The sequence below is a fragment of the Narcine bancroftii genome, chromosome 4 (genome assembly GCF_036971445.1).
Source record: "Narcine bancroftii isolate sNarBan1 chromosome 4, sNarBan1.hap1, whole genome shotgun sequence".
Classification (NCBI taxonomy): Eukaryota; Metazoa; Chordata; class Chondrichthyes; order Torpediniformes; family Narcinidae; genus Narcine; species Narcine bancroftii.
The window spans coordinates 110,357,552-110,370,781 of NC_091472.1; the positions used below are offsets into that span (position 1 = coordinate 110,357,552).

Genomic DNA, 13,230 nt, shown 5'->3' on the forward strand with positions numbered 1-13,230 from the left:
TAAGTTAAAGGAAGTAAAAGATGAAAGTCTGCAGACACTGATTGGAGTACAAATACAATGCTGGAGATTTACACAGAAGTACGTGATTGAAGATTTTACTCATATCTTGATGAAGGACTCTTGCCCAAAATGTTGGTTATGTATTTTATCTTTGTGGTTAAACCCCTGTTGTATGTATTTGTCTGGTCAGGCATATCCATTGGCCAGCTGTATCTGTGGCCCTCCCACAGGCTCCTGTATAAAGGTGACTGTTCCACAGCCCCTTCCTCAGTGCAAGACAGTAGAGCAGTATGGATAAGCCTTTGTTCTTTAGTGAATAATTGATGGTGCATCACTTTGTTACATAAATTGCACTGTTTAACCTGCTGAGTTTCTCCAGCATTTAATTAAAAGGGAGCAGGGGAAGAGGATTCCAGTGAACTTCAAGTGAATGTGAGATGGAGAACCTCGTGAGCTTCAAGGGAACAGAGAGAAAGGGACAGGCAGAAACCATGAAGAGAAATGGTCAGCTAATGACTCAGGTCAGGATCCAAATGTCAAACCATCAGGATCTCAAAACTTTCAGTGAGCTAGGTAGTTATGAAATTTAATAGGTCCATTTTTAATCAACATAAGTGTTTTATTTCAGTAATTGAACACAACATTGTGGCTTCTGATTGCTGGTTGTAATTAGAAATGTCTTTGTGTCCAATCACCTCTCTGGCAACAAACCAGCTGAACTTGGCCTCCACACCTCTTTCACCCTTTTGAGTCTCCCTTATTTTGATCTTTAATATTCCAGATTCCTAGGTGCTTTTGATCCTTCCCTTTTCATGTATCCATCTATCTCTCCAATTTATTGCCTTCTCATAATTAACACCTTTGACTGAGCTTCTCATCACCTGCCCTAACTTTATTTTCTTAACATGGCACAGAAGGAAGCTATTCTGTCTATCATTTCCAGCATATAGGAGAGTGATCTCACCAGTCTCATTCCTCTTCACCATTTTTGTACAGCTCTGCAGCCAATTTCCTTTAACATGCCCTTGTCTTTGAGTCTTTTTGTCACATCTCTACACAGAGCTAGTGGACAATTAACCTGCCAAAATGCCTGTGGGATGCAGAAGGATATTGGAGGAAATGGTGACCACAACTCCGACCTTTATCATAGCTACAGGTAAGGAGAGCATTGAAGTGGGCAAGTGTTCACTTGGGGAACAGCCAATTACTATGGGATCAGGCAGGAACTTGGAGAGTTAATGGGAACAGATGTTCTCAGGGAAATGCATAGCAGAAATGTGCGGGATGTTTAGGAACCACTTGCAGGCTTTTCTCTTTGGAGCAACAAAGGATGAGAAGTGATTTAACATCAGGTATATAAGATTATGAAGGGCTTAGATAGGGTGGATGACAGCAGCAAATACCAGAGATCATTTGTTTACAGTTAGTGGAGTAGTAGATTTTTTTTAACACAGTGAATGCTGCCTGGAATGCATGGCTGGTGATGCTGGTGGAGTTTGGTATAATAGGGATATTCAAAAGACTCTTCAATAGGTACATGGATGTAAGAAAAATGGAGGATTATGGGTACATTGAAGGATAGATTGTTGACTGGGTTGATATTGGTCGGTACAACATCATGGGCCAAATGGCCTATTCTGTGCTATAATGTTCCATGTTCTATGTACATGAACATACATCTTATCACAGATGGGACCTGGAATCAGGATTGAACATAGTCCCTGATCTTATGACCAAAATTTTGTTTAAGTTGCTGCCATGAGGCACTTTACAGTAGATCAAGTGTGACATAAATGCAAATTACTATTGTTGTACCACTCTTGAGTCCAATCATGGGTAAATTTATCGAAGTTCTATAAACAACCAACCAATCACATTTTGTCAAAATGCCCAACTAATTTTCAACAAAAATACAATTCACTACAACACCAAAATAACCATTTGCCAATCTCCTCCTCTTTCAAAATATCGCAAACAATGGAAAAGTTTTTTTGATTACATGTTTGTAATAAAGGTGCACTCAGTGGGTTAAATGTTCTGTCAGCAAATAGTATTGAAATAATAAAGAGAATACCCTTGGTTGACAATCTGAACACATGATATATTTTCCTTTTATTTTCTTTCTTTGGCTTGGCTTCGCGGACGAAGATTTATGGAGGGGGTAAAAAAGTCCACGTCAGCTGCAGGCTCGTTTGTGGCTGACCAGTCCGATGCGGGACAGGCAGACACGATTGCAGCGGTTGCAAGGGAAAATTGGTTGGTTGGGGTTGGGTGTTGGGTTTTTCCTCCTTTGCCTTTTGTCAGTGAGGTGGGCTCTGCGGTCTTCTTCAAAGGAGGCTGCTGCCCGCCAAACTGTGAGGCGCCAAGATGCACGGTTTGAGGCGTTATCAGCCCACTGGCGGTGGTCAATGTGGCAGGCACCAAGAAATTTCTTTAGGCAGTCCTTGTACCTTTTCTTTGGTGCACCTCTGTCACGGTGGCCAGTGGAGAGCTCGCCATATAATACGATCTTGGGAAGGCGATGGTCCTCCATTCTGGAGACGTGACCCATCCAGCGCAGCTGGATCTTCAGCAGCGTGGACTCGATGCTGTCGACCTCTGCCATCTCGAGTACCTCGACGTTAGGGGTGTGAGCGCTCCAATGGATGTTGAGGATGGAGCGGAGACAACGCTGGTGGAAGCGTTCTAGGAGCCGTAGGTGGTGCCGGTAGAGGACCCATGATTCGGAGCCGAACAGGAGTGTGGGTATGACAACGGCTCTGTATACGCTTATCTTTGTGAGGTTTTTCAGTTGGTTGTTTTTCCAGACTCTTTTGTGTAGTCTTCCAAAGGCGCTATTTGCCTTGGCGAGTCTGTTGTCTATCTCATTGTCGATCCTTGCATCTGATGAAATGGTGCAGCCGAGATAGGTAAACTGGTTGACCGTTTTGAGTTTTGTGTGCCCGATGGAGATGTGGGGGGGCTGGTAGTCATGGTGGGGAGCTGGCTGATGGAGGTCCTTTTATTTTATTATATCAACAAATCTCAGCGCTCCAGTGACCCAAATTCAACCCTGACATTTAGTGACATCTGTGGAGTTTGCATGTTCTCCATGTTACTACATAGGCTTCCTTTGATTACTCTAGTTTCCTCCCACACCTGCAAAAAGTGGTTTAATTGACCACTATAAATTGCCCTTGGTGTGTTGATGAGTGGTAAATTTTAGAGTGAGGGTGGCAAAAAATGAGAATGTGGGGATAAAAAATGGGTCAGGGTACTATTAATTTTAAAAAATGGTGCATAATGGTTGACAGGAAGTTATTTAGCCATTTCATATTGAAAAGGGAGTTGGATATGGCCCTTATGGCTAAAAGGGATGAAGGGGTATGGAGAAAAAGCAGGACTTAGGGTACTGAGGTCACATGATCTCCCATGATGAGATTGAATGGTTGAGTAGACTCAAAAGGCTGAATGGCCTTATCCTGACCATATTTGCTATGTTTCCATGTTTGACACAGATGTGGGAGGTGGAAGAGATTACTTCCATCTGGTCTAAGCACTAGTTTATCAGAAATGGTATTTATTTTTAAACTTAAGATTTTCAAAATACATAAAAGTAATAAAATAAACAAAAAAAAAACACACCCCCCAACCCTCAGCAAGCCCTCCAAGGGCAGCAAATTACATACATAGACTGTGTGATCTCACAAACTTATAATAAAAAAAATTGTTATTTCTGAACCCATATATTCCAAATAGGGTGACCACATCTGAACCAAAAAAAATTATCACACAAATTGTTATTTTCTCCATATTAATGCAAGATCTCAATTCATTATGCCAACAGGCTATATTTACTTCTACATTATCCTTCCAAGAAATTGCAATACATTTCCGTGCTTCCACCAAAGCTAAACGAACAAAGGCTATCTGAAACTTGTCCAACCCCAAACCAATCAAGGATATAGTATAACCCAGCAAAAAAAATTTTGCCATTTTCTAATGGCAATTAAATCTTAAATAAATTTTTCAAACAACTCTATTTTCCCAGAATAGTTGAACTTTATCACAAAGCCAAACTGTGTATAAAATAAAATGTTCCAATACGTAATCCACATCTAAAACATAAATCCAAATTACTAAATCCATATCTTTTCAATTTCTCAGGAGTCAAATATAGCTGATGTCAAAAAAAATTATAATTAACTGAACTATATCTTGCATTAAGTAATTTAGTCACCTCACCTTGACACATAACTTCCCAATCTTCCTGAGGTATATCATAAGATAAATCTTCTTCCCATTTATGTCTAGATTTATTTAAATATGGTTTATTCATACTATCTTGTAACAAAGCATACATATCAGAAATAAAACCCTTTTTAGTGTATGTGAAATCAAAAACTCAAATTTTGTTAATTCAGGTAGCTTAATTTTTCTTCCAAAATTATCCCTTAACAAAGCTCAGACTTGATAACGCACAAATAAAGAATTAAATGGTATTCCAAATTTTTCCCTAAGTCAATTAAAAGAAAGAAACTGTCCTTCAAAACAATCCTCAATCACCTTTATACCCTCAGAGTCCCAAGTCTTTAAATACATATTATTGACATAATGGAGTTTGGATCGAAATCTTACCCCTCGAACTTATAGTAAAATTCCTTTTAGTCCAAATCCCTAATACGTTTTAAAAAAGGCATATTATACCCCTGTAACAAACAGGAATTCCACTTAAATATAAACTAATGAACCTGAAACTCAGAAATACAAGCTAGCTCTATTTTAGTGCAACTAGGAGGTTGTGTAATATCTAACATCCTATTAACAAATTTTGATTGTGCAGCATCATAATTTTGAAAATGAGGGAATTGAAGTCCTCCTAAGGCATATTTCCAAGTTAGTTTCTGTAATGCTACCCTTGCTAATTTTCCTTTCCGCAAAACTTTCCTAACTGCCGTATTCAAATCCTGAAAAACTACTTTTGGAAGTGAACATTGAATAGATTGAAAAAGATATTGAATACGTGGAAAGATATTCATCTTAATACAATTTACCTGGCTTATTAATGTTAACAGAAGAGCTTTCCATTTATTCAAATCCACTTTAATCTTCTTCAATAATGGTACTTAATTTGTATAGAGAGTGATCATCTGCATCAACAATTACCCCTAATTATTTAATCTTATCAGACAATCACAATTTTGTAATCTTTGCACTCATTATAATCATCACCTGAGACTGGTAATATTTCACTCTTATACCAATTTACTTTATACCCAGACAATACTCCATATTACTCCAGACTCTTTTGCATATATTTCAAAGACTGTTCTGGTTGTGTTAAATAGATCAATACATCATTGGCAAGTAAATTAATCTTGAATTCCTCTTCTGCAATTTTTATCCCTTTAATATTAGTATTTTGTCTAATTGCTTGAGCTAAGTTCTATGACCAATGTTACGAGCACAAAGGACCCCAAACCCCAGCAGCAATAGACATTCGCCAAGACAAGTAATTTTTAAAAGTTATTTTTAATCAACTTTAAACATGAAAACCGAATCAAACCTTAACTTATCTCTATACTTAACCCAAATTGACCCCCTTCTAATTCTAAGTGCACATGTATTTAATGTGTGTGCAAATTTAAGAAAAGTTCTTTGGTTCACAGTTCAATCTCACTTCTCCTTACAAGTTTTCTGGATGCAGGCAATTCTTATACTTTGCATAGAATTTAACATGTATTAAGTTCACCAGGCTTTGGTGCTCAAAAGGTAAATGTTTACCGCTCAGGAAGGTTCTAGTAGGGTTTGCAGAGAGATTTGTTGTTCAAGGATTTCCAGAACTGGGGTACCGCCATTAGTCACATCAATGTCTCGCTGATGAAACTTGCCCCATCAGGGTGTTCCAGATAGTAACCTCTTGCTTTCAGGCCACCACAGAGTTCAGCTCTGTTCCTCTTATTTCAAGAGAAACATCAGACAAATAGCATGTACATCCATCCACTGCTTTGGATCTTTGTTTCCAACCAGCTCTTCCTGGCTTCTTTCAGCCGCGACTGTTCAGTCTCTTTTCAGGGTCACACACACTAGCTGAGAGGGCTTTCTCGCTCTCGTGCTCAGACTGCCAGAAAGCCCATGTGACTCACTTGCAAAAAAAACCCACCTTCTTTAGCAAACAGGAGTTCTTCTCCTTGGTCAAGATTTTGTCTTAGATAAACAAAACCCAGGAGTGATCTTTTAGTGAGCACTTTGCAGAAAGGTACTTGTACCCAGTTTGTCTCCTCCAAAACAATGGTCTTTCATTTCATGACGTCAGTTCAATTAACATCTACTTGTGAAATGTGCTTGGCATTCTCCATTCTTTCTGCAAAGTTATTGAATATGAATTCTTCAGTCTTTCAAATAATCTCTGTTTTAAAATGTGTGTATGTATGTAACCCACTACTCTTACCAAAATTCTCCCAAATATTTATAATCCATTACACCAATGCAAATAGGGTTGGTGATAATGGACACATTGAACGTGATAGTTTAAATGATGAAATTTGGCCATTTGTTACCACCCTAGCAACTGGATTTTTATATAATTCCTTAACCCAACCAGTAAAAAAGAGGGACTTTCCAGCAATTCATGCACTTCTGTGCATGGCCAGCAGCACCGTTGATCACACAGGTGCATCTTCCAATGCACCATTGCATGTCACTGAGCCGCCAGGCACAGTAGTAGAGCCACGCATTAATGGTGGGAGATACTACTCGGCTGCCTTGCTCACGTGCCTGGCATCATGTGCATGCATTTCAGGGTTGGTCAAATGGGTGATAATGCCAGTGCCATCTTGCGGTTGCAGGACGGGCGCTGGCATTGTACTCATCCATCTAGGAGTTCATTGAACTTTAGGAGCAGAGTCAATTGATTCCGTGGCTTTTCTCTCGTAAGTAGGCCTCAATTCTTCAGTACTTTTAAAAGGTTATTTCTTTTGTAATTGAGCTTTTGTCCTCTTCACATTTGTAGCCATTCTCGATCTTCCATCTTCAGACACCTTTAGAAACTTTTTAAAAACTTTTCAGACTTTTCAATTCTGGCTTTAGATAGTTCAACTGGGGAGAGGTGGAATTACACGTCTTCTTTTTATGCCATCTTGCCACACCCCCCAGAAATTGTATTTATGATAAAAAGAAAAAGTATTATGTTATCACTGAATGAGACTAAATCAATGTACATGAGCCATAAGATCAATGTATCATATTTCCTGGAAGTCCTCCATGCCTACACAAGTTGACATCCATAGTCTTAAACCTGGTGTCATCTTTTCTGAAGCAATCACTTAAGAATTTCTGTCTTCAAACAGGCACATTGGAACCCATACTTCTGGCAGGCAACAATGAAAGAATCCCTTAAATGTTCCAAATCAAGTTCAGAAATTGTGCCCACAATGCAGATTGCCTTGAAAAGTGCTGATAACCTGAAGAGCTCAACCTCTGTTTATGACTTGGGAATCATCTTAATGCCTTGATGAGGTAGTTTGGCAGAATCACGAGCTTGGAAATTCACCAATCCACAGTAGACTTTTTTCTGTAGGATCCCTGACCAGGAGTCAGCCAGAAAGCACTCTGGTGCTGGGTACAGCTGTAGGCAAGGACAAAGTATGGGAGGGTTGAGGGTGGAGATAGTTGGGGAGGTGTGGTTGGTGCATAATCCTGGATGGGTCCATTCACGAATGGCATAGGAAGCATGGCTCCTAATGTTAGAAGATTCAGTGGTGAAATGGAGGCACTTGAAAATGACAAATTCCACCTCTGTAAATCTGGAAAGTTCATAAGGTTAGTGTGTAGCACACAAGCTACTCTTAGCCCAGAAGTAGTGCCCTAAAACCTCATCATTTGACTGAAGCAGTCCTCAATCCCCCTTAATCAAGCTAAGTTAAACCTGTGAAAGAAGTCAAAATTGTGGCCCCTGATCACATTAAAACATTCAATGACTAGCCAACCTCTTTGGTCAGATATGCAGTCTACCTCTTTCCCTCATTCACTGGACCTTCAAGCCATTGCATTGGAACGGAGTTGATAAACAATTCTAATTTTTACTTATCATTCAACCCCATCACTTCATTGTGTTCTTCATCAAAGTAGATAGTCTAATATTTATGACCCGTTCTGCATTAATTAAGAACCTGTTCAACTAAGCATGAATTTTGTTTCCCTCCACTCTTACTTACAAACCACATTTAGATTCCAACACTAATAAGCACTGCTACCGCCCAAATAAATTGTAATTATATTGTAAAATATTTATTTCCACTTTGAATGTACTGAAGGAAATATCAGACCTTTATAGTTTTCTTTCCTCCAAAGTTAATTACTTTGACATTTTTGATCTGACAATCGAGGAAAACTAATTATGACAACCAGGGAACAAAGCCTCAGGAGAAACTATGGCAATAAATTATGAATTATTGCTTTGCTAATCCAACAGGAAAGGTTATCAAAATGCAAATTAATTCATTTCCTTTGCTTGAATTATTCCATCCTCAGTTAAAGCTGCTTTCAAGTGTTCAGCTGATTTATTCAGTGGTCAGGCTTGGATACTGCGGAGGAAGAAAACCTTGGCTGAAAGTGTGTCACGAGCCCCATAAGTGCCATTGGCTTGTCTGAAATCAGGAAATTAAGTCAAACTCTCTTGGTCCTTGTTGTGATCCATTCACGTGCTTTAATACATAGCTGTCTTGTATTCTGGGAATAACTATGGTCTGACTCACAAGGGACAATTCTTGAAGATCAGGCAGAAGATCAGTGTTGTAGACTTGCTGCAAACACCACTCTTTGAAATAGTGTTCCTTAGATTTCTTCAACAGGCTATGAAATCTGACAAAAAACAAATCCATGTTATGCCAAACATCAGTTTGCCTAGAAGGGAATTAGGATCAAATCTTTCACTTTGTTCTCTGGATTCATCGATTAAGATAAACTTCCTGGTCACTTGACACAAATGATTCTGAAAATCAATTTCAAGAAAAACTCAATAACTTCAGCAATAAGGGACTAAATTTGTTTATCAACACTAAAGGGTTATTCTCACTATTGCAAGGACACTTTTTTTTGCACTTGGATAACTGTGAATATGGGAGGAGGGAGAAGAGGTGGGGTGTGATGTGTCTTTCGGTATGTTGGATGCCATTCTTAGCCAGTGGGAGATGGAGGATGGAAGTCCACTGAGGGGAGGGAAATCTGAGTCATCTTCTGAGTTGTATTCACCACATTCTGCAGCTGCTTCTAATCTTGAGCAGAGCTGCTCCTGCACCTCTCTATGATACACTCTATGAAGGTACATTTGTTGAAGTTGTTGAGGGACATACCAAACTTTTTTAGTCTAAGTAGAGGCATTTTCTTGACCATTGATCCAGGCCAGGTCACTTGAAGCTATCTCCTCTCAGAACCATCGATGTGGAGAAAGTGTGGTCTCTTCCCATCCACCTGGCCTATGATCACCTCCTTCATATTAGCATTGAGAGAGAGAGATTGTTATCTTGACACCATGCCATTAGGCCTCAGTCTCACAAGTCACAGGACCAGAAGTAAACCCAATTGGCCCATGGAGTCTGCTTTGGAATTCTAATCATGAGCTGATCTATCCATCCACTCAGCCTCATTCCCCAGCATTTTCCTGCAACCCTTGATGCCATGACTAATCAAATACCTGTCAATCCCTGCCTTAAATACACCCAAATACCTCCCTTCCACAGCTGCCTGTTGCAACAAGTTCCACACTTACAACCCCTCTGAATAAAGAATATTCTCCACATCTGTTTTGAATTGATGCCCTTTTATCCTGAAATTATGCCTTGTCCTCTACCATGGAAAATGTCCTTGCCACATCAACTCTGTCCAGGCCTTTCAGCATCAATGAGGTCCTCCCATCCCTCTTTATTCCAATGAGTACAGTCCAAGAGCTTATGATCATTCCTTATATACTAATTCCTTCATTACTGGTATAATTCTAGAATCTTCTCTGAACCCTCCCCAATGCCACTACGTCTTTTAAATACAGCACCAAAAACTCTTCACAGTACTCCAGCGAGGTCTCAACAGTGCTTTATAGGTTCTCATTATTACATTCCTGTTCTTGTATGCTGTCCCTCCAGAAATGAATGCCAACATTGATTTACATTCTTCACCACTGACTCAAACTAGAGGTTAGCCTTTAGGGTATTCTGCAGGACTCCCAAGTCCATTTGCATCTTGGAATTTTTAATTTTCTCTCAGCTATGTTTTTCTTTGAAGAACAACCTTGCATGGTTTCAACCCTTAAACAACTTTATTTTTCAAGCTGCCTGAACGAACAACACACTCGACGTTTGTCATAGTCTACTTTTGTTCCTACGCAGTTTTCCTACTGGGAAATGTAGTTATTTATTATACACACAACACATTTTTTATCCTTTTAAAAAAAAACACAAGCATAATACTATGACTACATAACAAGGATCTCTACATTCTGTGGCCAGTCTCTTTTCACTCAGCAGCTTTCAATCAGCCTCTGAGGTGGTCTAGAATCAGAATTTATTTTTATGAACAAGTCACAAAATTCAGTAAAAGTAGTGCACGAAAAGCAGAGCAATGTTTTGTTCATTGATCACTAAAGAATCTGATGACAGTGGGGAAGAAGCAGTCCTTGTGCCGCTAGGGGGGCTTTTCGTTAGGCTCCTGTTTTTTTTCCAATGGTAGCAGAGTGAAGAGGGCATGGCCTGGGTGGTGAGGGTCTTTGAGGATAGAGGCTGCTTTTTTAAGACACTGTCTCATGTAGATGTCCTCAGTGGAGTGAAGCTTGGTGCCTGTGATGTCACAGGCCGAGTTAACAACACTGAGGCTTTTTCTTGTCCTGAAATTTGGTGCCTCCATACCAGACAGTGATCCAACCAGCCAGAATACTCTCCATAGTATACCTGTAGAAGTTTTCTTTGGTGGCATACCAAATCTCCTCAAACACCTCAAAGTATGGCTAATGGCGAGCTTTCTTAATGTTGCATCAACATGGAGGCTCCAGGAGAGATCTTTAGAGATGTTGACACCCTGAAATTTGAAGTTCTTGACCCTCTCCACTTCTGAGCCCTCGATGAAGACTGGGTCATGTTCCCCGACTTCCTCCTGAAGTCCACAATCGTCTCTTTGGTTTTGCTAACTTTGAATGAAAGCAGTCTTTTTTGGTCTGGGTACATGTTTCCATTGTTATATTACTTCCATTTGCTGCGTTAGTATTTGTGTCTTTCTGTTAATTTTGAATATGTTCCTCTTCTACATGTGCTAGCCCCTTTTGCTGACTGAAATATGATGGGTCATGACCATGGGTTGGAGCTTGTGGTTGTAGATTCACCCAGTTTCTTCTCAGAGGTGTCTGTACAGGTGTACTGCGCTTTACAAAACTAGAGCATTCCTACGAAATCTTTCATAAGCCACATATGGCATAAAGTGAAGTGATTACCATTGGAAAATTTTTGAGCATTCCCAGCCCCCAAAAATAACCCACCAAATAACACTAACAGATACAGGAATTATATAATAAATACACAGCCTATATAAAGTAGAAATAATGTATGTATAGTGTAGAGAATCTGGAAGACAGCAAGTTTTGACAAACCCACCGGCTGCCCTGTGGTCGTTGGTAAATTGCATCAGTGTAGAAGGATACAACTTATCCATGATAGGAACCAGTCTTTTCTTACTTACTCACACACTTCTGACCCCATGTTATGTTTCTTCCTCGAAGAAGAGCAATCTTGTGTGGTTTTAGCATTTAAGTGACTTTATTTTTCATGCTACTTGAACTAATAATGCACTTAACTTTTGTTGTCGTCTACTTTTTTCCCATGCACACACCATGCATTTTCTACTGAGAAATGTAGTTCTTTGTTATACATGCATAATAACACACTCCCCATCTAAATAATAGTTGGCCCATCTATTTCTTCTACCAAAGTGTATGACCATACACTTTCCAACATTGTATTTCCCCTGCCACCACTTTACCCATTCTCCTAATCTATCCAAGTCTCTCTGAAGCCTTTTGGTGTCCTCAGCACCACCTCCCTTACTGCCTATTTTGGTATCACCTGTAAATGTAGACTCAAATCTATCTATTCCATAATCAAAATCATTTATATACAAAATGAAGAGAAGTGCCTCCAACATTGACCCCTGGTAGCCAACCAGAATAGGATCTCTTTATTCCTACTCTCTGTTTCCTACCGACCAGCCAATACTCTGGCTATGCGAATATCCTTCCTCTAATTCCATACGCTCTCATCTTGTTTAGCCACTTTATATATAGCACCTTGTCAAAAGCCTTTTGAAAGTGAAAATGCACATCATCCACATCATTTCCCCTGTCTATCCTACTTGTGATCTCTCTAAAAAGTTGTAATAGGTTTATCAGGCATGATTTGACTTTAAGGAAACCATGCTAACTATCTTTTCGTGCACCGCCAGGTATTACATAACCTATTCCTTGATAGTCAACTCCAACAGCTTCCCAACCACCTACGTCAGGCTAATAGGCCTATAATTTCTTTTTTTGCTGCCTTCTCCCTTCTCAAAAAGAGCAGTGACAATCACAATCCTCCAATCCATCAGAGCCATGCCAGTTTCCATTGATTCCTGGAAGATAATTATCACTGCCTCAACAAGTTTTACTGCTACCTCCTTCAGAACCCAGGGGAACATTTCATTTGATCTGAAAGACTTATCTACCCTTGGACCCTTTAGCTTCCCAAATACCTTCTCTCTCATGAACTTGACCACACTCACTTCTCTTTCAAGAGAGCCATGGAAGTCCAGAATGTTACTAATGTCTTTGATAATGAAAACTGATCCAAAATATTCATTCAGTTCCTCTGCCTTCTCCTTGTCTCCCATTATAATTTCTCCAGTATCTTTTTCTATCAGTCCTGTCTACTTTGGTCACTCTTTTACTCTTGATATATTTTTAAAAAGCTTTTAATATCCACTTTGATGTTACTTGTTAACCACCTTTCATAATTCATCTTTTCCTTCCGAATCACCTTAATTGTCTTCGTCTTTAAAAGTTTCAGTCCTCTCTATTCTCACGTATTTTTGCTTCCTTCTACGCCCTCTCTTTTGCTTTTACTTTGGCTTTGACTTCCCTCGTCAGCTACAATTCTCACTTTTTCCATTCACAATTTTCTTTCTTTTTAGTATGTGCCTATTCTGCACTTTCCTCATTTTGTGCAGAAACTCCAG

At 39.5% G+C, this 13,230-nt stretch overlaps 1 long non-coding RNA gene across 1 annotated transcript in view; it reads right to left on the reverse strand.

Moving 5' to 3' along the window:
• Positions 1-8,561: 8,561 nt before the first annotated feature.
• The window catches only part of LOC138759922 (uncharacterized), a 36,900-nt gene continuing 32,231 nt past the window's right edge, over positions 8,562-13,230 (reverse strand). The window contains exon 4 of the long non-coding RNA XR_011355229.1: positions 8,562-8,841. This is a non-coding gene — a long non-coding RNA (uncharacterized lncRNA). The remainder of the gene's footprint in view (positions 8,842-13,230) is intronic.